At 37.1% G+C, this 25,359-nt stretch overlaps 1 long non-coding RNA gene across 2 annotated transcripts; it reads right to left on the bottom strand.

Annotated features, from left to right (window-relative positions):
- Positions 1 to 19,573: 19,573 nt before the first annotated feature.
- Positions 19,574 to 22,244, bottom strand: LOC118490298. 2 transcript variants are annotated; one of them, XR_004889084.1, is made up of 3 exons: positions 22,188 to 22,244; positions 21,215 to 21,292; positions 19,574 to 19,768 (listed from the first exon to the last, which is right to left on the bottom strand). It is a non-coding gene; the product is annotated as an uncharacterized LOC118490298 (long non-coding RNA). The 2 variants fall into 2 exon arrangements; XR_004889083.1 differs by lacking the exon at positions 19,574 to 19,768 and adding an exon at positions 19,777 to 19,953.
- Positions 22,245 to 25,359: the final 3,115 nt, after the last annotated feature.

The raw sequence follows: 25,359 nt of genomic DNA, 5'->3' as shown, positions 1-25,359 counted from the left end.
CCACTAAAAATGGAAGTAACAAGAGTTAATAAGGATCTTACTACTAGCTTCAAGCTAGGGAAGAACAATGATGAAAATGGAGTGGATAAAAGCAATGGATGGAGGTCCTTCAACTTCCGTGATGTAACACCTCGAAAATTCATGTCCAATAATGTATTGACACGTGTCATAAGCTTTGAACGTGTGAAAGATTTCGTATGAAGGACTAAAGTTGACAAACAGAGAAAGTATGCGAACATAAGGGTTCAAAATGTCAACAACGGATAAATATATCTTTCAATAACCCTACAAGATGTTTATACCCTTAATCGAATAAATCATGGATCATACGAAGCTAATTGTGAAAGAAGGTGAGGAATTACAAACTACAGGGGCTTAATGTGTCAACATGTTTAAAATATACCTCTGAGTGATCTTTTCGCAGACCCAAAGCTTTGTAATGGTTAATTATACTCACAAGAATGTGTGATAAAAATTTCACAAGGTTTCGATAAAGTATGAGAAAGTTATGACAATATTCGTATGCGAGGGGTTAAAAGCGTCAAACTGCAAAAGTATGTCAAATCGTAAGGTTTCGAACCTTCCGGAATATGACCATGAGTTTAGTATACTCTAATTAACCTTTAGATAGCTTAGATATAGGCTTAGAGGTGTTTGGTGCGCAAGAATAAACTTTTATGTCATACAGGGACTAAAAGTGTCAAAAAGTGCACAAGTTTGCATTTCGCGCATATCTTGCATTTTGTATATCCCGGACACCCAAAAATTTATGTAAGCCCTAAAATATTTTATTTTAGTGTTTGGCTTGATAAAATTCCATTTGTCGCGTAATTTGGATCGTTTTTAGCGTCCGTCCGTGTTTCGTCGTAATTAGCCGAACAACGGGACCATACGACCAAACGAACCGACATCCAGCATATTTTTGAGCATGTTTCATGTTCCCTATGATTAGACATCATTGTAGAGCCTTAAAATGGTTTAACGGGCCTCAAATGTGTCGGGAATGACAATTATCAAGTGCAGGGGCCAAATGTGACAAGTTCTGAGACTGGCCATGTGCAGGTCAGGTCCTTACGGACCGTATGAAGGACCTTACGGTCCGTAAAGCATTGCCAGTAACCATATGTTTAAAAACCAGCTTTGGTTTTGCTCTTGTCTCTCAATCCTTGATTCTAGGGGCTGGTTTTTGTGCACCCATGGTTTCCTAAATCAGGGGGGCACACTTGTAAGGCCAAGGTCGAATCACGTTTATCGATGAACGATCCTAACGGTTCTCAAAAACCTATATATACCCCCCTTGTTTTGGGTTTCACTTGCACCTTCCATTTCATTCTGAATTCTCTGCATTCTTTGAGGGTCTTGAGCTCCTTGAGAACCTCTTTCAAGTCCTTTGGACTTTTGTAAGTTATTCCTTTCATGCTTAGTTATTTGTTTAGCGTTTAAACCGAAAAGTCAAGCGTTATCGATAAACACTTTGACTTTTAATCGGTTGAGCCATGGTTCGCGTTGAACATGTCTACGTGATCGTAATTAGGTAGGTGTTTAACCCTCTAAAGGGCATCTCCTAATTACCACGTTTACTTAGTTTAATTGTCGGGTCAAATTAAAGTCAATCGGGCTTGTTTAAATAAAATTCATAACTAATGATATAAAAGCTATAAAATCAGTTTTGTCATTTAAACGACTTGGTAAATATTAGTTGAACATGTCTAAACATGATTCAACCCGACAATTCTAAGTATAGGCTCGGTTCGCAACCGAAAGTCGCAAGGTTTGACCTTTGCTTTGACTTTCAGTTCTGACCCGAATTAGCTTGAGTTTATTTATGCCTTAGGGTCCTTTGTGACCATGTTATATGATAGTATAACCTCCCAAAGTTATACTACTTGGTTCTTTAGAATTAAAGACCATCGCATGTTTCCATAATGCCTAAATGTGACCATAATGCCCTTTAATGTTAAAACAAGATTTTTGAAGATGTGAAAGGACTAAAACTTTTATTACTGACCTATAAGCATGTCCATAAAATTTCACATCAGTTTGAGGTCTAGATTAGGAGATATGCTCATTAGCGTAATTAAGAAGCTTTTCGGTAAATTAACCGTATGATTAGCATATAGCCTATCTAAACCCCATTGTTGATACCAAAATTTTTACCCACTGATGTAATATAATATTTTGGGTTTTTTTTGGAGATTTTTATTTATTTTTAGGCTGATCATAACCTAGGGTTCTAAGCTTAATTCGGTAGTTGTCGGTTTTACCCTTTAAGCCATAAAATAAGTTTTACCAAACATTTTGATACCAAATCTTTTTCTACTGAAATAATATTATAATTAGAATATGTTAAGCCTTTTGGAATAGTAAAAATATCAGCTTTCCTTTAAGAACCCGGAAATAGCCCAAAAATCGCCTTTTAAGCGTTTTTAACGCATAGTATATATTAAAACCATTTTAGGTGTATAAGACTTGATACCTACTGATGTTTTGAGTAAACTTTCATACTTTAGCAGCAAGCAAAAGTCTTAAACTCAGAAGTCTAGTTTTAACCTTTTTAAGCCTATGTGAAATTACCAAAATGCCCTTAAGATGCATAGTTTGGTTATAAGTGATAAATTTCACCTATAGGCTATACCCTACTGATATGACTTAGTAAATTAAGTGTTTTTACTAACTTAATCAGACCTATAACTCAGAATACTATTTAACCTCTTTTATAACCTTTTAAATGACCAAAATACCCCTTCGAGGCATAAGTTGGTTTTAAATTCATTTTGGGCATAATGGAAGGTATCCTACTGATATCACAACATATCAAAGGAATATTAACTTATGGAACATGTTCATGACTCTTATGGTTACCCGTTACGCATGTTTAGCGTTCGGATCGGCCTATGTAACTAGTTTGCATATATTAGCCGAAACGGGTCAAACCAAATCGTTTTCGTCTCAAAATCCAGAATGTGATTAAGTTACCCATATTAAACAAGTATTCAAGCTTGTTGGGTCAAAACCACATTCTAAACCAGTCTTCGCTTTATCATGCGTTTGAACCGTTTCTTCCTTTGAAAACTAACCGGTCTAAGTCTAAGCTTAATTAAAGACCCGTTAGGATTCTAATAGGTTATTAAAAACCTTCGTTCCAGATTAGGAGCCCAGTAAAAGATACGTGCACTTGCTGTATTTGATTTATACATTGCTCAGGTAAATACTCTTAACTTATTTTCCCTATACGGGCTTGGGATACGGTACTATAAAAGTACCGCTTGGTCGGGTGTATGTAGTCATTTAAATCGTATTGTGATTGATGTATTTACATAACCTGTTTGATATGTATTATTTGGTGTATGGCCCTTGGGGGTTAAATGACCATGTCCCGGATATACTTGGCATCATTCAAAGAAATGGCCACGACCTAAGCACGGGGTGTAGGCGTACACCTGGCAGTTGCATTATGTAAAAACTGGTATCCCACTATAAGGAATCAACCTTGTGGGCATTATACCTGTGGCGTGTCAGTTAACTTAAGTCCGGCCTTATTAACCGGCCCTAACGGACGACAAATGAGTAAAACTGTATACAAGATTATTTTGAATAATTGTCCCAAGTTATAAAATATTTTTGCCTAAGTGCACTCAAATCAATTTTCAAAACATTTTCAAAATGAGTCAGTTATGTTGTATTTACCAGTGCAAACTGACGTATTTTCCAAAAAGGCTAAGTGCAGGTTCTAGACGAAATAGGCTGGCTACTCCAGGCATCATTACTCAAGTCTGCAAGCTTTAGATGTCAAAGTCTGTTGAATAGTTTTCCTTTTTATTTGATCCGCCTGTGGATCTGTTTCGACTGTTTGTGATACTAAAACATTACAATTTATTCAGTTGAAATAAATCTATATCTTTTGCTTCCGCTGTGCTTTATATGTTGTGTTGTTTGACTATGATGATATCAATTACGTCACGATACTCCCCACCGGGCCCACCGGTGACACGTGGAAATTTGGGGTGTGACAGGTTGGTATCAGAGCCAACACTGAGTGAATTAAACACTAGCCTTTTGTGTTTAATCTCAGTTACACAATTGAACATTCTTGAGTCTAGACAAAGAACTTAGGACTACTCCTGATTCGTTTTTGTCCCTTATTTGTTTCCTTTGTTATTTTATGATTAGCTCTTGCATGGGCAAGTCATTTTTAGAAGACCCATTTAGGGCAACCATTTCTATAATAATATAATTCCTTTTATAAGATCTACCATTGTGATAAAATGGCAAAATCTAAAAAGGACAAGACCTAGCTCAAGTGTCGTTCTAAGACAGGGCCAAGATGGTAGTTCCTCAATTAGATTTAGATCCTTGTTAACATCTCAAATTAGGATTGCTCTGCTTTTAATATTAAAAGAATCTTAAAGGTAAGAACTAGCCTAAATGTCATTGCAGACATGGACAAGATGGTAAAAACCTATTCAAAAGATTCAAAGCCTTGTTAACATCAGTTGCATGATAATATGCTAGACCAAGTGTGATTCGATAAAATCACATAAGTCATTATTAAAATGGGTTATTCTAAATTCCCTTATTTTATAATCATCCTTTAAGGATGAAGTGCCCACGGGCTATAATTAACGTCCTCTGGGACTAAAGACAGTGGTAGCCTACAACTCCCTGTCAAGAAAAGGTAATGAACTTTGATTCAACCTTAATACCTCGATTCTATAAAACCCTGGTTTAATAATTAAATCTGTCTATGTGACTAGGCCTTTTGTGCTATTATATATAATATAGGGTTATCCTGTGTAATTAACTAAGAGGTGTGTTAAAAACCATAGTTAGTAAATCGTATAAAACGATAGAACTGTATAAGCTTCCGTATAAACCTCGTCCTCATTCGATTTTATGTAGCATTAAAGCTACATGGCAAGGTCGGAGGAAGTGAACAGTCATTCTTTGGAAAACGATGAGGATAGGGTTAATATAACCAAAGGAGAGCTTCGTACACTAATTGATACAGCTGTGTCTAAAGCTGTAAAGGAGCAATTCAAGGAGGTTAGTGAGACGTATAGTAGAACCTCTTCGGTACCCCACTCTAAGTCTGTTTCTAAGACTCGTTCAGAAGCTCATAGCAAGCCACCCTCGAAGAAGGATGGACCTAAGAAAGAGGATGTCGAACATTCCTCAAACCAACACAGTGTTCCATCCAAGAGAATAGTGTTCGATGATGAGCCTCGTACCAAGTCTTGTACTTATAAGTACTTTGTTTCCTGCAAACCCCGGGATTTCACTGGGGAGAAAGGAGCAATTGATTGTATGACCTGGTTAGATGAAATGGACACTATTGTTGATATCAGCGGTTGTGCTGAAAGGGATATAGTGAAGTATGTATCCCAATCGTTCAAAGGAGAGGCACTGGCATGGTGGAAGTCTCTCATTCAAGCTGCTGGGAAGATCCCACTCTATAATATGTCATGGGAGCAGTTTGTTGTTCTCATTAAGGAGAACTATTGTCCACAGCATGAGGTGGAAAGGATTGAATCGGATTTCTTATCTTTGGTGATAAAGTTTTGCTTAAAATATCACTTTGGAAAGGGGTAATGCGATTTGGCAAGAAAGGTAAGCTAAGCCCAAGGTATATAGGACCATTCGAGATCATCGAATGTGTTGGATCAGTGGCTTATAAGTTAAACTTACCTGAAGAGCTCAGTGGTATCCATAATGTCTTCCACATCTGCAATCTGAAGAAATGTCTAGCTGATGAGTCACTAGTCATACCGCATACAGATGTGCGTATAGATGAGAGCTTGAAATTTGTGGAGAAACCTTTGTCGATTGAGGATCGTCAGGTTAAGAAGCTTTAGAGAAAGCATGTACCTATTGTAAAGGTTAAATAGGATGCCCACAGAGGACCCGAGTATACGTGGGAGGTAGAATCCTCAATGAAAGAAAAGTACCCTCATTTGTTTCAGTAAAATCTCGAGGTCGAGATTTCTTTTAAGGGGGTGAGGATGTAACACCTCGAAAATTCATGTCCAATAATGTATTGACACGTGTCATAAGCTTTGAACGTGTGAAAGATTTCGTATGAAGGACTAAAGTTGACAAACAGAGAAAGTATGCGAACATAAGGGTTCAAAATGTCAACAACGGAAAAATATATCTTTCAATAACCCTACAAGATGTTTATACCCTTAATCGAATAAATCATGGATCATACGAAGCTAATTGTGAAAGAAGGTGAGGAATTACAAACTACAGGAGCTAAATGTGTCAACATGTTTAAAATATACCTCTGAGTGATCTTTTAGCAGACCCAAAGCTTTGTAATAGTTAATTATACTCACAAGAATGTGTGATAAAAATTTCACAAGGTTTCGATAAAGTATGAGAAAGTTATGACAATATTCGTATGCGAGGGGTTAAAAGCGTCAAACTGCAAAAGTATGTCAAATCGTAAGGTTTCGAACCTTCCGGAATATGACCATGAGTTTAGTATACTCTAATTAACCTTTAGATAGCTTAGATATAGGCTTAGAGGTGTTTGGTGCGCAAAAATAAACTTTTATGTCATGCAGGGACTAAAAGTGTCAAAAAGTTCACAAATTTGCATTTCGCGCATATCTTGCATTCTGTATATCCCCGGACATCCAAAAATTTATGTATGCCCTAAAATATTTTATTTTAGTGTTTGGCTTGATAAAATTCCATTCGTCGCGTAATTTGGATCGTTTTTAGCGCTCGTCCGTGTTTCGTCGTAATTAGCCGAACAACGGGACCGTACGACCAAAAGAACCGACATCCGGCATATTTTTGAGCATGTTTCATGTTCCCTATGCTTAGACATCATTATAGAGCCTTAAAAATGGTTTAACGGGCCTCAAATGTGTCGGGAATGACAATTATCAAGTGCAGGGGCCAAATGTGACAAGTTCTGAAACTGGCCAGGTGCAGGTCAGGTCCTTACGGACCGTATGAAGGACCTTACGGTCCGTAAAGCATTGCCAGTAACCAAATTTTTAAAAACCAGCTTTGGTTTTGCTCTTGTCTCTCAATCCTTGATTCTAGGGGCTGGTTTTTGTGCACCCATGGTTTCCTAAATCAGGGGGCACACTTGTAAGGCCAAGATCGAATCACGTTTATCGATAAAAGATCCTAACGGTTCTCAAAAACCTATATATACCCCCCTTGTTTTGGGTTTCACTTGCACCTTCCATTTCATTCTGAATTCTCTGCATTCTTTGAGGGTCTTGAGCTCCTTGAGAACCTCTTTCAAGTCCTTTGGACTTTTGTAAGTGATTCCTTTCATGCTTAGTTATTTCTTTAGCGTTTAAACCGAAAAGTCAAGCGTTATCGATAAACACTTTGACTTTTAATCGGTTGAGCCATGGTTCGCGTTGAACATGGCTACGTGATCGTAATTAGGTTGGTGTTTAACCCTCTAAAGGGCATCTCCTAATTACCACGTTTACTTAGTTTAATTGTCGGGTCAAATTAAAGTCAATTGGGTTTGTTTAAATAAAATTCATAACTAAGGATAAAAGCTATAAAATCAGTTTTGTCATTTAAACGACTTGGTAAATATTAGTTGAACATGTCTAAACATGATTCAACCCGACAATTCTAAGTATAGGCTCGGTTCGCAACCGAAAGTCGCAAGGTTTGACCTTTGCTTTGACTTTCAGTTCTGACCCGAATTAGCTTGAGTTTATTTATGCCTTAGGGTCCTTTGTGACCATGTTATATGATAGTATAACCTCCCAAAGTTATACTACTTGGTTCTTTAGAATTAAAGACCATCGCATGTTTTCATAATGCCTAAATGTGACTATAATGCCCTTTAATGTTAAAACAAGATTTTTGAAGATGTGAATGGACTAAAACTTTTATTACTGACCTATAAGCATGTCCATAAAATTTCACATCAGTTTGAGGTCTAGATTAGGAGATATGCTCATTAGCGTAATTAAGAAGCTTTTCGGTAAATTAACTGTATGATTAGCATATAGCCTATCTAAACCCAATTGTTGATACCAAACTTTTTACCCACTGATGTAATATAATATTTTGGGTTTTTTTTGGAGATTTTTATTTATTTTTAGGCTGATCATAACCTAGGGTTCTAAGCTTAATTCGATAGTTGTCGGTTTTACCCTTTAAGCCATAAAATGAGTTTTACCAAAAACCTTTTGATACCAAATCTTTTTCTACTGAAATAATATGATAATTAGAATATGTTAAGCCTTTTGGAATATTAAAAATATCAGCTTTCCTTTAAGAACCCGGAAATAGCCCAAAAATCGCCTTTTAAGCGTTTTTAACGCATAGTATATATTAAAACCATTTTAGGTGTATAAGACTTGATACCTACTGACGTTTTGAGTAAACTTTCATACTTTAGCAGCAAGCAAAAGTCTTAAACTCAGAATTCTAGTTTTGACCTTTTTAAGCCTATGTGAAATTACCAAAATGCCCTTAAGATGCATAGTTTGGTTATAAGTGATAAATTTCACCTATAGGCTATACCCTACTGATATGACTTAGTAAATTAAGTGTTTTTACTAACTTAATCAGACCTATAACTCAGAATACTATTTAACCTCTTTTATAACCTTTTAAATGACCAAAATACCCCTTCGAGGCATAAGTTGGTTTTAAATTCATTTTGGGCATAATGGAAGGTATCCTACTAATATCACAACATATCAAAGGCATATTAACTTATGGAACATGTTCATGACTCTTATGGTTACCCGTTACGCATGTTTAGCGTTCGGATCGGCCTATGTAACTAGTTTGCATATATTAGCCGAAACGGGTCAAACCAAATCGTTTTCGTCTCAAAATCCAGAATGTGATTAAGTTACCCATATTAAACAAGTATTCAAGCTTGTTGGGTCAAAACCACATTCTAAACCAGTCTTCGCTTTATCATGCGTTTGAACCGTTTCTTCCTTTGAAAACTAACCGGTCTAAGTCTAAGCTTAATTAAAGACCCGTTAGGATTCTAATAGGTTATTAAAAACCTTCGTTCCAGATTAGGAGCCCAGTAAAAGATACGTGCACTTGCTGTATTTGATTTATACATTGCTCAGGTAAATACTCTTAACTTATTTTCCCTATACGGGCTTGGGATACGGTACTATAAAAGTACCGCTTGGTCGGGTGTATGTAGTCATTTAAATCGTATTGTGATTGATGTATTTACATAACCTGTTTGATATGTATTATTTGGTGTATGGCCCTTGGGGGTTAAATGACCATGTCCCGGATATACTTGACATCATTCAAAGAAATGGCCACGACCTAAGCACGGTAGGGGTGTTCAAGATCGGATTATCCGGTTTTCGGATATCCGAAAACAGGATATCCGAAAATTTCGGATAGTGAATATTGATATCCGAATCCGTATCCGAAATTTCGGATATCCGATTTTCGGATATCCGAAATTTCGGATACGGATTCGGATATCCAAACGGATATCCGAATTTATAAAAAAAAATCAAAAAATCTGTTTCGTGTATAGATTAAAACTAAACTTATATTCGATTTTCCAAATTTCCAACATTTAAAATTAAAAACAATCATAAATTCACACGAATACAATTATTTACTACTTTTTTACTAATTTTTACAATACTTCAAACTAAATATAATGCTCCTATAATTTATATATTTATAAAAAAATAATTAGTTTTCGGATATCGGATAATCGGATTATCCGAAATTTTTGAAATTCATATCCGAATCCGAATCCGAAAATTCGGATTATCCGGTTTTCGGATATCCGAATTTTCGGATATCCAAACTTTCGGATATTTCGGATACGGATTTTCGGATATTTCGGATTCGATTTCGGATCCGGATTTTTTTGAACACCCCTAAAGCACGGGGTGTAGGCGTACACCTGACAGTTGCATTATGTAAAAACTGGTATCCCACTATAAGGAATCAACCTTGTGGGCATTATACCTGTGGCGTGTCAGTTAACTTAAGTCCGGCCTTATTAACCGGCCCTAACGGACGACAAATGAGTAAAACTGTATACAAGATTATTTGAATAATTGTCCCAAGTTATAAAATATTTTTGCCTAAGTGCACTCAATTCAATTTTCAAAACATTTTCAAAATGAGTCAGTTAAGTTGTATTTACCAGTGCAAACTGACGTATTTTCCAAAAAGGCTAAGTGCAGAATTCTGCACTTTTAGTGTGTTTTAGGAAAGTATTCAGGACCAATAAACCACTTTTCTGCATTATATTTTGGAGTTTAAATGCTGAAAATAACTGAATTTTGGTTATTTTCTGCAGAATTCTGCACTTTTAGTGTGTTTTAGGCACTTTCCGGCACTTTATCTATCACCTAGAAAAGCACTTTTGTGGTACTTACTTCCCTACACACTATACTAGTGTAATACGTAGTCTCTGGCTCTTACTGGGCCTCAAAATACTGTCTGTCTATGTACTGAACTTTGTCAGCATTTTTAGTTTGTCTGGTAATGGTGCCAATTCTGTTCTGTGTATCATTTGAACTAACTCGTGTTGCATGTAGCAACGATAAAAGTCTTGCAACATGAAATGCCATTGTATGTATATAACAGTAATAAAAAATTTTTTTGTCTTGTAAACTAGATCATGCACAGTTATTAAAGCACAGATTACTGTTCAATTAGTGTACAGAATGTACGGAAAAGTGACGGTTGTCATAGTCTCCCCCGTTAAAAGAATTTCGTCCCGAAATTCAAGCGATGCAATCGGTCACAGGGGAGTTGTGAATCAAACGTGGTCACTCATGTTTAAAATTTGTCTTTATGTTCCCATGTACTCTGGGTCATGATATGAATTCTAATGTACTCAAGTAAATCAATTACGTCTTCTCTGTATCTAGTGGACTCTTGGTCCGTAACCTTAACAGGTTCTCTAGTAATTTGTCGTTTGTCATTGACGTGAATCTTATTTGTGGGAACAACGACTGTTGCTTGAGTCAGACTCCTCTAAAGACTAGACGCATGGAATGTGTCGCGATCAATACTGATCTTTTTTCTGGAAGTTTCATCTTGTGAACGATGGTTCCGATCCCTACATCGGGGGTCCAACCTTTATGTTTTCCAAATCACACCACGCCTCCTCAGGGCGAGGCTCCCATTGAAGCCATATTTCGTATCTCAAATTCCTACGATTTCTGCCGCTCGCCGGCGCAATCTTTCTGTATTCTGCGGGCTGTCTTGATATGATCACATATCTGAACAATCTTGCTTCTAATCTTTCCTGAACCAACTCGGGCCAGTAGATTGTTTATCTCCGGTCTCCGTTCAACACGACGGAGATCGACTTATTATGCTCCATCTAAAGCTTCACACGAAGCGGTTTAAACGGCGGTGTGATAAATACGGTTGTAGGAAAACTCCACTAAGGGCAAGTGAGTGTTCCAACTTTTCATCAAAATTTATCACACAAGCACGTATCATGTCCATAGAGTCTGCATCGTTCAGTAGCTTAGTCCATCTTTGTTAATGTTTAAGGTCTTACGATCAACGGTGTGCTGCAACCTTTGGGATCAGTAAAGATCGTGCAGCGTTTTCTTTCAGGTAATGACGTCAAATTTGCGGCGCGCAATTACTGTATCTAGATCATGGTTTCTTCTCATGATCTTTTAATCAACGTGACGCGTATGCAATGTCGTGGTCTCATTACATTGACGCGCAATCGAGACTTTGTCGAGAAGCGTCACATAATTGCAACTCTAACTCCTTAGCTCTTGATTGCAGGGTTGTCATGAATCTCGTTTTTATCCACCATGTACCCTCAAATTCTTACCTCGCGAATTCGAAATCGGCTTTTCGACATTTAGCACATAATTGTTCTTTCTCTAAGAGTTGCAAGGTAAATTGCAGCTGTTGCTCACGACCTTCCTTGGTCGTTGGTCATATAAGAATGTAGTCAATAAACATAATCATGATCTATCCAGGTATGGCTCACACGTTCGATTCATGAGGTCCATGAATATTGTCAATGCATGAGTTAAGCCAAATGGTACGACAAGGAACTCGTAATGCTCGAAGCGAGGCCTAAAGGTCGTTTTAGGGATATTTCCTTCTTGTGTTCACAGTTGAGGACATCCTGTCCTCAAGTCGATCTTAGAACCTTACAATTGGCTCGCTCATGTCATCAGTCCTTGACAAAGGATACCAATCCTTGATATCCAATCCTCTGGGATTTATGCAAAATGGAAACTGTCAACTTTCTCCTTGTGTCCTTAACTAAGGATGTCATGTCCTTAATTTCCCTCTGTCTAGCAGCTCTTACAGTTATATCGGAGGCTCATGCCTCGCGGACGAAGCTAGTCGGTAAGGCGTCATTCGGTACTGGTGCCGCTCCTGGCACGAGATTCATCCTAAACTCCTCTTGGCGCTGTGGAGGTATTATTGGCAAGGCTTCAGAAAAGGCAACTGGAACTTCTTCTGTCACGGGAATGTTCCCAGGCTCGGCAGTCTACTTGGAGGTGTTTCTGTGTCTCTTCGACTAATGAGAGATGTTGCAGATCCGCTGCCTTGTGGGGTCTAGCACCCTTGCACCTATTGCAAGAAGGTTGCGTACTATAATGTTTCATCATTCGCAAGAGGGATGCGACTGAATTTCCTTATATAGAAGGACTTCAACTCTATACTTGGATATTCAATCCACGCATGTCTATCATATCATGACTTCCAAGTCAATGGTAACAGAAGGTTCCGGCCTTCTGAGTCCCTGGAATATAATCCTTAATTGTTTCGTCTGCTTAAACAAGTCTTCTATATGCCCATTTCTAAAGAATACGGGACGTCCATTTTACTTGAAACTAGGCCAAGTAGTTTCTTAAGTTCTAAGCATAGAAGGTTAAAGTTGTGCCAGTAAAATTCAGAAATAGATGCATAAGGTTGGTTAATAGGGAACGTACCCTTAACCACATATGGATCCTGGCGTGCTTCACGAGCTTCGATCGTGAAAACCCTTCCTTGCTTAGTTCTTCCTAGGGCAGTCCTTCCTAAAGTGCCCTGCTTCACTACATCTGTAGCAACCTGGTACTCTACCTTTATTCCTTTTGTCTGGATCCTTCGCCCAACAGGCATCCTTGGTGTGTCCTTCTTTCCCACACTTTTCGCACTTAGGTCTCAGACATCGACCTTCATGGTGAAAATTGTATTCCTCGCACCTCGGCTTAGTCCCCGAGTAAACTATACCACTAGCCTTATTAGTGGCTCCATCAGCTTTCCTGCCATGCGGCGGATTCACTTTCTTTCTTTTGTTTGCTTTAGAGCTTCCATAGCTGACTTGGGTGCCCATCTTTAGGTTTGAAGACTTCCTTTTCTTGTTGCCTGATGACTCCACATGAATCTCTTTCTTGTTATCCTCAGATTCTGAAAATTTTCCCATGCGTAGAGCTTCTTCAGTAAGAGTGACACTCAAATCGATAGCATCTGCGATGGTCGAGGCCTTTGAGGTAGTAACCATGCTCCTGATCTGAGGTGAAAGTCCCTAAATGAATCGTTCAACCCTCTTGAATTCCGGTTTGACTAAGTAGGGGACGACCCTAAACAAGTCGTGAAATCGCTGAACGTACTCAGGAATCTTCGGTCCGTCCATTTTCAAATTCCAGAACTCCACCTCAAGCTTCTGGATTTCAGCCCTTGAACAGTATTTCTTCTCCATCATTTCTTTGAGCTCATCCCAGCTCAGTGCATAAGCAGCATCTGCACCAAGGTTCTGAACCTGAAGGTTCCACTGTAAGACCCTAATCCTGATTTGACCGAAAACGACGCTGCGGAAAAATGAACTGTAAAATTTCTTCCTTTTAACTACTCTAACACACTTGAATACCGTAAGGTCATACCTTTTAACATGAATACATCATTCATCATTTATTTAATGTAACTATGTTAACAAATAATTACAACAATGTGACCGCTTTCCCGTACAATCCATGATCTTCAACTCGACCCTCGTTCACTTGTCCATCATGCATATCTATAACCTGCGGTCACCATATATAACCAACACGTTAGTACATGGTAACATCATATATAATTTAATACATATCCTTAACAAGCTATATCACATTCGAGCTACGTAAGGTATTCCATTGAAACATCCTCTCAATTTTATTTACTCGAATCTGACATCAATTCCTCGAGGGACCGGCGTTCCCATACCTGCACTCCATTTATTTCAATCTCAATAGTAACATGGTTAGGGGTACGTAATCTCAAACATTTTGAAAACCCACATCTTCATGTATACGTATACCAGTGATCTACAATCAGTAGATTACAACACGTGTATACACTTTCATATATCTAAGTATATTCATACGTATCTCATTCATATGCACGTGCATACAAGTTCACACGACCTACACCCGCTACAGTTCCATATCTACATACATACATACATACAAGTCACATTCACTTATTTGTAAGTTGAGCCTTAACTACAAACATATCAACACAAATCAATGCAATTACTAACAAACATAACCGACTAACTTCCAACAAACATGATGAACATTCAGCAACATAATGAACATTCGTTTAACACAATGAACATTCAGCAACATAATGCACATTCCATTAACACGATGAACATTCTGCAACATAATGCACATTCCATTAACACAATGAACATTCAACAACATAATGAACATTCCATTAACACAATGAACATTCAGCAACATAATGCACATTCCATTAACACGATGAACATTCAGTAACAAAATGCACATTCCATTAACACGATGAACATTCAGCAACATAATGAACATTTCATTAACACAATGAACATTCAGCAACACAATGCACATTCCATTAACACGATGAACATCCAGCAACATAATGAACATTCCACTAAAACAATGAACATTCAGCGACATAATAAACATTCGTTTAACACAATGAACATTCAGCAACATAATGCAGATTCCATTAACATGATGAACATTCAGCAACATAATGCACATTCCATTAACACGATAAACATTCAGCAACATAATGAACATTCCATTAACGCAATGAACATTCAGCAACATAATGCATATTCCATTAACGTGATGAACATTCAACAACATAATGCACATTCCATTAACACGATGAACATTCAGCAACATAATGAACATTCAACGACATAATGAACATTCCATTAACACAATGAACATTCTGCAACATAATGCACATTCCATTAACACGATGAACATTCTGCAACATAGTGCACATTCCATTAACACGATGAACATTCAACAACATAATGCACATTCCATTAATACGATGAAACTATCATCTTAATTTACATTAAGGATAGATGAAGTTCATACGAACTTACCTTGGTACTTACCCTTACCCGTAAATTCTTACATTCCCTATATACAAACATACCAAACTTCATTTATAAATAAGAAGTGATTCCGGAAATCACTTACCTTAAGCGTCCGTTTCATACTTGCTTCCTCACATCCTTCCCGTTAGCCTTCCACGGTTCCACCCACCTTGACATGATCCTATACTTTCATGTCATTATGGTTACCGCATTATTAGCATACACACACATTCTAAATTACATTCATTCCATATAATTCTTTATATCGTCACACATAACATTTATTGGTATAGCATGTGCCTTGCGATTTTCTTAACACTACATTTGTGGCCAATTATCTTACTATGTTATTTATGCACAGTTGAATTTTAGAAAGTCAACTGTCCATCATTTGAATTATCAACTTAACCTCATACATTCTCAACATTAATAGATTATTCTATGGACATTATACACATTTCATACTCATATAGCAATACACATAATGTGCATATATTACCCAAGCATAGAGTACAACTTCTAATGCATAGTGTTTACCAAATCATATAATTAACCAAAATCCCACATGTATTCCATTCGAATCATATTTCTCATGTTTAATTATCACCGAATTACATTACCGTTACACATTATACACTTTCATCCATCATTTGCATACCATTTCATCTATTAATCTCACCTAGGCATTTCAACAAACACTTGGTGTGCATACTACTTTCTTAGCACATTGTGCAAGCATCTTATGCTCATCTTCCTACTCATTTCCTTCATCCATCAAATACAACAAAAATCAACCTAATTCCATACCATACTCAACCTATCTAACTAGTATTCATCACATACAACATAGTACATCAAATTTTGAACACGGATTGGACATGGGTGTTATACCCATGTCGCCATATTCACTAACCCAAGCGGGTTTCACCTTCAAACATCAAATTACTTGATATCATACATAAAAGAAGTTCTATTTGGTCATTCTAACACATATCCATGCTCAATTTCAACAAATTTCAGGATTGATCACAAACCCACTTCATACAAGATCACCAAATCACAAATTACAACTTACCACATGTTTATCTTGTCTAGATGGTAAGGATTCTTCTTTCATGCATTGATTTCACATCCAATTGACCTTGATTTGAGTTGGAATTGCATACTTGTTCTTGTAAGAGGGTTTTCTCCTCTCTTTCTTTCTCCAGACACTTCACGCACACACATATGCACATTCTAGCTCTTTCTCTTTTTTTATATAAACTTAATTCCATTCCACCGAGTTTAGTCCCTCAAATTTGCTATTTTTCTTATCTGTCACAAACTTCCTTCCTCACCATTTAACTAAAACTTTAAATAAGTTATTTAAAACCGGTTAACCCACTTCACGCCATAAAACAAGGAAACATATGCGTAAGTTAAACATTTGGGTTTTGGGACGTTACAAGTCTACCCCCCTTAAAGAAGGTTTCGTCCCCGAAACCTTTCTTATTTCTACTAGACCAATTCTAGTCTTACTTTTAAATCAATTCATTCAAGAAGTTTTCTACTACCTGAAAACACTTATGACTCCTTAAAGAGGTAGTATTCATGCATAACCATTTGTATATGTCTTGTTCTTGCCTTCTTAACTAAGCATAAGACTTTCATACATTTACCCATCACACAAAACATTCTATTCTTGCGTTAGTCACATAAATACTTGTCACGAGCTTACTAATGCATCTCACTATTAGTATTCCTTCTAATAATTTCATTAACACATGAAAATTTATACCATAAACATACACATACTACGAACATTTAATCAAAGTTATCACAACAAAACCACCATGTCAAACTCCTTTATTCATATTTATCTTGGAAGATAAACATCATTCTACGTTTGCTACCGCTAGATGATATTAAGTATACCCTTAGGTCAATTTCGATACATTTCACGCATCTCTCACAATGCACACATGCGCATTACTCGACAACATTAAGTCTGCGCTATAATTCATTCCTTTATTGACCTTCACAGGTCAACATTCTACATTATGCCATACTCAAATACCATCCTTTTGTATGGAATGTATTATTCAAATTGAACTTCTTCTTAACAATCATAATTTAAACATGTTACTAACCTTGCATTCATTGCTTAGACCAACGATCCGCAAACCAGATCGGCCCGCTTCTTCGTGAGTCCGTATCAAAACTGGATCGATCCCTTCCTTCCATGTAATGAGCTTCCGCTCGTGAGCATCCTTCCAACAATTCTACCAATTTCATCATTTCAAGCATTATACCATTCTCATTTACAGTTTTAATGGTTAGTACGTTTCATTCATTTACTCATTCTATTCGGTGTTTAACCACTTCTATTTCTTTCATGAATTTCTCACTTACATGATATAATACATTACACATTTCATTTCTCACATATAACTCTTTCATTTCGTTAATTATCTCGCCAACTTTTTCAGTTGGACTTTTCAAGGTCAAACTGCCACTCTTACCTATCGTACATGCGTTGAAGTACATGTTTGTACTTCCTTCCAATTCAAGCATACTTACAAGACATTGTTTTAGTTTTTCTTGTAAAAGTTTTCTTTCCTTGTAATTAAATAAGTCATTCTTCCGGGTGTTAGCCCGTCATTCATTCTGACTCTTATGAGTCGATTACTAACATGCCTAACATGTAACTTATTTAAAACTTCTTTCTTTCAACAAAAATTCCTGCTACAACATCTTTCAACGGTTATACTTACTAAATGAGTCAAACCTTTCTTGCTAATTTACTATTACTTGACTCATAAATAACAACTCGACTTCGTTTGAATTTTCAGGAAGTCAAACTGTAAATACATTCTTACTTACCTTTTCTTTATCAATTGGCTAGAATCCATCCCACACGTGTTCATATATGCTTTGCATATAAATATACATATGCATTCAGTTAATCAGGCAATATGCTTAATATGATAAAACTATAAATACCACTTACTTACAATATACATACTTTCCTTAGTTGGGGAGAGAAACACAATTCCTCCTTCAATCCCGTTCATTCTTACTCGCTTAGGGTCTCTACCTTTCTTTCATTTACAACTCATTCTTAAAGTTCTATCTATGCTTACTTACGGATATGACTCCTTCCTTTCAAATCTATCATTCACATCTTTTATTCGCATATGTTTGATCCGTACTTGCTTACGGGTTCAAACATTTCATTTCTACTTTTCTTTCTTGTAAGTTTGATATGTTCCTACTTACGGATTCAAGCCTTTCATTCTACCTTTCTTTCTTATGTGTTTAATCCGTATTCACCCACGGATTTAACTCTTTTTTTTCATACTTGTCATTCTCGTAAGTTTGATCTGTACTCACCTACGGATTCAAACTTTCATTCATACTTTCCATTCTACATAAGTTTGATCCGTACTTGCCTACGGATTCAAACCTTCATTCATACTTTCCATTCTACATAAGTTTGATCCGTATTCACCTACGGCTTCAAACCGTCATTCATACTTTCCATTCTACATAAGTTTGATTTGTACTCACCTACGGATTCCAACCTTTATTCATACTTTCCATTCTACATAAGTTTGATCCGTACTCACCTACGGATTCAAACCGTCGTTCATACTTTCCATTCTACATAAGCTTGATTCGTACTCACCTACGGATTAAAACCTTCATTCATACTTTTCATTCCTTTCACCCACACGTCTTCTTACTTTCCAATCCTACCGGACATACATGTGATAATTATCATGGCCTCACGAGTGTCGTATGCTTCTTGCGCACTGGCCAGGTACGCAATCCACATACTATCCTCGTGCCTTCATGTAATCATCACCTTATACCCGGAGAATTGGCTTTCGGCTCGTGTAACATTTTCAAAACTTTATAACTATATCATCATTATTTTTCATTTAAAATTTCCCTTCCTTCGAGAGGTTTTACCATCACCGGTACCCACATACTAAAATTTACGTACCTGGGGTCAATTTGTCTCACTACATGCTTTGGTGTCGGTCCTAGACCGCATCCTCATAACATCCTCCTCAATCATCCATGATTACCTTCTGGTCTTGATCGAGACTTGGATTGTACGGGTTCCTAGTCACAAGAGCACACATGTTTGAGTTCAAGTACCTATCTCCAAGTACTTGGTTTCATTCAAACCAGGGCTCTGATACCAACTTGTAAGACCCTAATCCTGATTTGACCGAAAACGACGCTGCGGAAAAGTGAACCGTAAAATTTCTTCCTTTTAACTACTCTAACATACTTGAATACCGTAAGGTCAAACCTTTTAACATGAATACATCATTCATCATTTATTTAATGTAACTATGTTAACAAATAATTACAACAATGTGACCGCTTTCCCGTACAATCTATGATCTTCAACTCGACCCTCGTTCACTTGTCCATCATGAATATCTGTAACCTGTGGTCACCATATATAACCAACACGTTAGTACATGGTAACATCATATATAATTTAATACATATCCTTAACAGGCTATATCACATTCGAGCTACGTAAGGTATTCCATTAAAACATCCTCTCAATTTTATTTACTCGATTCTGACATTAATTCCTCGAGGGTCCGGCGTTCCCATACCTGCACACCATTTATTTCATTCTCAATAGTAACATGGTTAGGGGTACGTAATCTCAAACATATTGAAAACCCACATCTTCATGTATACGTATACCAGTGATCTACAATCATTAGATTACAACACGTGTATACACTTTCATATATCTAAGTACATTCATACGTATCTCATTCATATGCACGTGCATACAAGTTCACACGACCTACACACGCTACAGTTCCATATCTACATACATACATACATACAAGTCACATTCACTTATTTGTAAGTTGAGCCTTAACTACAAACATATCAACACAAATCAATGCAATTACTAACAAACATAACCGACTAACTTCCAACAAACATGATGAACATTCAACAACATAATGAACATTCGTTTAACACAATGAACATTCAGCAACATGATGCACATTCCATTAACACGATGAACATTATGCAACATAATGCACATTCCATTAACACAATGAACATTCAACAACATAATGAACATTCCATTAACACAATGAACATTCAGCAACATAATGCACATTCCATTAACACGATGAACATTCAGCAACATAATGCACATTCCATTAACACGATGAACATTCATCAACATAATGAACATTTCATTAACACAATGAACATTCAGCAACACAATGCACATTCCATTAACACGATGAACATTCAACAACATAATGAACATTCCATTAAAACAATGAACATTCAGCAACATAATAAACATTCGTTTAACACAATGAACATTCAGCAACATAATGCAGATTCCATTAACACAATGAACATTCAGCAACATAATGCACATTCCATTAACACGATAAATATTCGTCAACATAATGAACATTCCATTAACGCTATGAACATTCAGCAACATAATGCATATTCCATTAACGTGATGAACATTCAACAACATAATGCACATTCCATTAACACGATGAACATTCAGCAACATAATGAACATTCAACAACATAATGAACATTCCATTAACACAATGAACATTCTGCAACATAATGCACATTCCATTAACACGATAAACATTCTGCAACATAATGCACATTCCATTAACACGATGAACATTCAACAACATAATGCACATTCTATTAACACGATGAAACTATCATCTTAATTTACATTAAGGATAGATGAAGTTCATACGTACTTACCTTGGTACTTACCCTTACCCGTAAATTCTTACATGGTTCCCTATATACAATATACCAAACTTCATTTATAAATAAGAAGTGATTCCGGAAATCACTTACCTTAAGCGTCCGTTTCATACTTGCTTCCTCACATCCTTCCCGTTAGCCTTCCACGGTTCCACCCACCTTGACATGATCCTATACTTTCATGTCATTATGGTTACCGCATTATTAGCATACACACACATTCTAAATTACATTCATTCCATATAATTCTTTATATCGTCACACATAACATTTATTGGTATAGCATGTGTCTTGCGATTTTCTTAACACTACATTTGTGGCCAATTATCTTACTATGTTATTTATGCACAGTTGAATTTTAGAAAGTCAACTGTCCATCATTTGAATTATCAACTTAACCTCATACATTCTCAACATTAATAGATTATTCTATGGACATTATACACATTTCATACTCATATAGCAATACACATAATGTGCATCATATTACCCAAGCATAGAGTACAACTTCTAATGCATAGTGTTTACCAAATCATATAATTAACCAAAATCCCACATGTATTCCATTCGAATCATATTTCTCATGTTTAATTATCACCGAATTACATTACCGCCACACATTATACACTTTCATCCATCATTTGCATACCATTTCATCTATTAATCTCACCTAGGCATTTCAACAAACACTTGGTGTGCATACTACTTTCTTAGCACATTGTACAAGCATCTTATGCTCATCTTCCTACTCATTTCCTTCATCCATCAAATACAACTAAAATCAACCTAATTCCATACCATACTCAACCTATCTAACTAGTATTCATCACATACAACATACTTCATCAAATTTTGAACACAGATTGGACATGGGTGTTATACCCATGTCGCCATTTTCACTAACCCAAGCGGGTTTCACCTTCAAACATCAAATTACTTGATATCATACATAAAAGAAGTTCTATTTGGTCATTCTAACACATATCCATGCTCAATTTCAACAAATTTCAGGATTGATCACAAACCCACTTCATACAAGATCACCAAATCACAAATTACAACTTACCACATGTTTATCTTGTCTAGATGGTAAGGATTCTTCTTTCATGCATTGATTTCACATCTAATTGACCTTGATTTGAGTTGGAATTGCATACTTGTTCTTGTAATAGGGTTTTCTCCTCTCTTTCTTTCTCCGGACACTTCACGCACACACATATGCACATTCTAGCTCTTTCTCTTTTTTATATAAACTTAATTCCATTCCACCAAGTTTAGTCCCTCAAGTTTGCTATTTTTCTTATCTGTCACAAACTTCCTTCCTCACCATTTAACTCATACTTTAAATAAGTTATTTAAAACCGGTTAACCCGCTTCATGCCATAAAACAAGGAAACACATGCGTAAGTTAAACATTTGGGTTTTGGGACGTTACATCCACCAGGAGAGTGTGCCATCTAAAAATAACCCTGAGATAAAGGTAACTCTCTGCTAGGGTGAACAGTTACTCATTCTTAGAACGGAATCAGTCTTTTCTGCCCAACGAACAAATGCAACGGCACCTCCTGTGTCATAAAAATTCAATGGCTTGCAGTCCAGGAATTGTTTATAGGTGCAACCAGCTGGAGGGTTATTTCCGGAAGTGCCACTGTTGTGTTCGGAGTGGAGGGCTTCATGTCGTGCAATTGCGCGTGAGATTCGTTCTTGAAGCTCGGCTTCTGTCCTTGGTAACGTACTATTGTTTGTGTCACGTCTGGGGGGAATTCTCTTCTGTCACAATGGTATGAAGTAGGTTAGACAACATTCCGTATTTGTCTATGATGTACATAACACCATAAGCCATCATGTAATCACCCAATTTCACATGTGTATATAAGCAACAACGTATGAGCGAGGAAACAACTACTGAGCCTTCATAGGCTTGGCTACTTGGCTTATTGTTTTTAATAATGTATTCGAGGCTACATCACCCCGGTCATACAACTTTCATAAAGTGGTAGAGTGTAACGTCACTGAATCTTTCTGAATGTTATCCATCTTCCCTTGCTTAAATATCGTTTCTCAAACGTCTCGTACACGGGTAGACACGAAGTAGGCAAGATAGATTTCCTACTTTTTAAAGTGCTAAAGCAATGGTCTATGTATTGTTCTACCAGATGAAGGTGTGAACACCTAGAGTTTATTTTTGTGTAGCGATCGTTAGCTTGGCTCGCAGAGTCCACCGGGATTTCCATGCACTACATGTCGTTATTACGTGGCCCCCCGTAATAATAAATTGTCTTGCACAGTTACCCCAATTTCCTCTCGTCCAAGCAGATGATCAATCAAGGAGGGGGTACTACTGTCCTTATACCTCTGTCATGGAAAGGACCTTTGCGATGGTCCACGCGCTAACACTCATTATCGTTACGTGCGAATAGGCACGATGGTGAAGTAGGAATAAAGAGAATTCCTAATAGTTGGAGGGGCACCTTTAAGATGAATACTTAATCTTCCTTTTCTGGTCAAGTGTGTCGTCAATCTTGTTTCACATAAGCCGCAGGGATCTCGTCCCGTTCATTAAGAATTCGTTCAAGGTTGCCGCCTCTGCCTCGTCATCATCATTGTAGTCAGGCACATTCACGATTGAGAGGGAAGAGCAGCCATCTCCTATGGAAGAAGCTCAGAACCTTGTTTGGTAATCACTCCAGCCATGAGCTTTGCAATGAACGCGAGGTCGATAGCTTCATCGTGCGAGTTACGTACAGTAATAGGAGTCAGAGTAGAAAGTATCTTATTCACGTCAATAATCATTCCGTACACTTATTCGTATGTATTCACGTCAATATTTATTCTGTACACTTATTCGTATGTATGTATCGATAAACAAATATGTTACTTAGCATAAACAGGCATTTCGATGCATCATATTACATATAACTCTCATTTTTGGGGGTTGGTTCATTTTTCTAGTTGTCGATTCACGACTGAGACATAGAAACACTACTTGGTACTAGCTATCACCAAGAGTGTATTTTATCCTTGGCAAGTCTAACTCGTGTAGACTATGTCTTAGTTGGTACCTTATCTTGAGGGTATTCCCTACTAATGTCCTTGCCTTGTCTCTTCTTTGAAAAATGTTTGACTCATGGATCTTGACGCTTACGTGAATGCAATGAAAAACCTTTTGTAAAGTGTTTTTGTGAGAGAACTCTAGTGATTGTAGTCTAGACTCGAGATGGAATCCTAGTTCCCTACAATCGAAGCTCTGAAACCAAACTGTCACACCCTGACTTTTGCGGAAGCGTATGATGTGTGTCTGGTTTAATATCATTGCATTCAATTGTAATAAACAACTACATGATCAAACGATGTTCACCCATTCATAAAATTTGAGTATTACAAACACTTGTTATTTAAGTTTTAAAACACAACCTTCGACTAGGTTACAAACCAACAAAAGTCGATGGCATCTAAACTTTGAAGTCTACTTCTAGTTACAACACCCGCGCCCAAGATCCATCCTGTCACCTGAAATACATGTAATTTTGGAAAACATCAACAAAAGTTGAGCGAGTTCATGCGTTTTGTATGAGTACTATATTCTTGTAAATCTTTAAGAGACTCCTTTGTAAACAGGTATGAAAAGCGTGTATGAACATAAATGTTTTACAAGGACTTTAAGGCATGTGAAGACATAGGGAGCACTCGTAATGGCTTATACCCTTGTCGATTTTCCTCGACTGTGTCGGTTAACCTCGACTGTGTCAATTTACCTTGACTGTGTCGATTACACTCAACTGGGACTCCGAAGCACTACTAGGTACTAGTTGTGACCATGAGTGGGGTTCGGCCGTACCCGTTAGATCTATCCCTCGTCCCTAATTAAGTATTAATGGCATTTCTGTATTTAGTCTATGCTCACATGATCTAGTATTTCATAGGCATTTCATACCGTTTAAGCATTTGTAACATGTATTTCACCCCCGAGAGTTATAAAACCAAAAACAGTTAAAGAAAAGGGGGAGCATGAACTCACTGTTTTGCGTCTTCAGCACTCGTAACTCAAATCTCGTCAGCAAACACGACTACCTACAATGTGCTAGGGTCTATTAGACGAGCGGGTCGTGCCTTGACTTAGCATTCATGTTTTGAGTTACGTTTCCTTTGTGTCTTTAACATTATCCAAAGTTATAATACTTCTCAAGTATTTATTTCGTATTTCCTTCCCAAGGATGGGAGTATTTCATACATGTGTA

This window comes from Helianthus annuus, chromosome 3 (assembly GCF_002127325.2).
Source record: "Helianthus annuus cultivar XRQ/B chromosome 3, HanXRQr2.0-SUNRISE, whole genome shotgun sequence".
Lineage (NCBI taxonomy): Eukaryota > Viridiplantae > Streptophyta > Magnoliopsida > Asterales > Asteraceae > Helianthus > Helianthus annuus.
The sequence above is the reverse complement of the archived record's forward strand: the minus strand, read 5'-3'. Positions and strand labels throughout refer to the sequence as shown.